The sequence below is a fragment of the Pygoscelis adeliae genome, unplaced genomic scaffold, assembly GCF_000699105.1.
Source record: "Pygoscelis adeliae isolate BGI_AS28 unplaced genomic scaffold, ASM69910v1 Scaffold140, whole genome shotgun sequence".
Classification (NCBI taxonomy): domain Eukaryota; kingdom Metazoa; phylum Chordata; class Aves; order Sphenisciformes; family Spheniscidae; genus Pygoscelis; species Pygoscelis adeliae.
In genome coordinates, this window is record NW_008824044.1 from 3020725 (window position 1) to 3022217 (window position 1493).

A 1493-nucleotide genomic window follows, 5' to 3' on the forward strand; every position below is an offset into this window, starting at 1 on the left:
TACCTTTTTATGGAGAAAACAATGTGAGTGAAAATGGTACTTTGATCATCACTTAAGGTTTTTTTTCCCAGCAAGTATTAGCATTTAAATACTATTCCTACATTTAAATAATATGCCTACATTTAATCTCTCCATCCTAAAAATCCCACCCAAATTTGAATTTTCTTATCTCAGTTAACAAGTCATCTCCATAGCAGTGCTTTGCGGCTTCACTGTCCTGCAAAATTGGCATTTGGTCTCTCTTGATACCAGTGTTTCCAGTGTCAACAGATGTCAGGAACTGGACGCTGGGGATTACATCTAGTGTCACAGGCCTTCTCAAAGCTTTACTTCAGAGAGTGACCTGTGTCACAGGCAATGTGGACGCAACCTTGCTTGCAAGGGAAGGTTGGAAAATGGGGCCCATCCTTCATACAGCCAGGATCTCCAGCCGAAAATGAACAATGTTTCCCTCGTCTTGTTCATCACACTTGGGTTTTCAATCTTTCTTCTCTGTCAGAGAAACATAATTGAAATTATTAATATTCCCATAGCATATCACCTTAGCAATGCATCAAAGTTAAGGAATTACGGATGGACCTGCAACTGCATGTTTTGTTACCAGTACAGAATATTTTTAGAATCAAAGTGTTGGTTTTTGACCTTGGAGTCCATCCCATTGCACAGCCCGATACAGCAGCTATTCTGAATTTAGCCCAGCAAAGTATTTAGCCATCCAAGTATTGCTCTACTAACATCAATTCAAGAAACTACAGCAGGAACTTCAAGGAAACGGGAAGGGAGAACTGCAGGAAGGAAGAAAAACACTTTTAAAAATCTTACGGTTTTTAAATCTTACTCATCTTGTCAAAACAAGATGACAGAGAGGTTTGCAAGTACTAAATGACTTCTGCACTTATCAAGTGTTTCAGTATTGACACTGTTCTTATTCAACCAAAAGTTATTTGTTGTCCAATACTCTCTGGCGTCAGGATTGTTCTCCCTTATTCATGTAAAATACGCAACATGCGTATTCATATGGAATGAATCCATTCTTTTCCCTCCTTCTGGAAATGAAGAAAAAGAAAGATGAGTCCCCTGGGCCATTGGTGTGTGTTGGTGTTTGCAAGTCTTCCCCTGGGGTTGTCTTCCCAGAACATACAATTTGATGTTTGTGCATTGAAAAATGATGCAACGAATGTTTCTTTAGAAAACGCCTCCCTTAATTTACTTATAAAGCAGAAATTGTAAAGCTGTTTACTCTTTGGTCATTTTTTCACTTTCTTCCAGAAACTTGACTATGAGTTGACTGCAGGTTTTATGTGATAAAATAATTCAGGTATACTTTCTCCTGGCTTGAAGGACTTAAATAAGACTTAAATAGGCTCAGCACTTTGCAGTTGTCTATGCTTTCTAGCCCTGAAAAGAATTGCAGGATGTCTCTAACATCTTGAATTTTATCCTTAACTTTCAGATAGCTTCCATTTCAGCCTTGCACTACTCTTTAAAGCAGG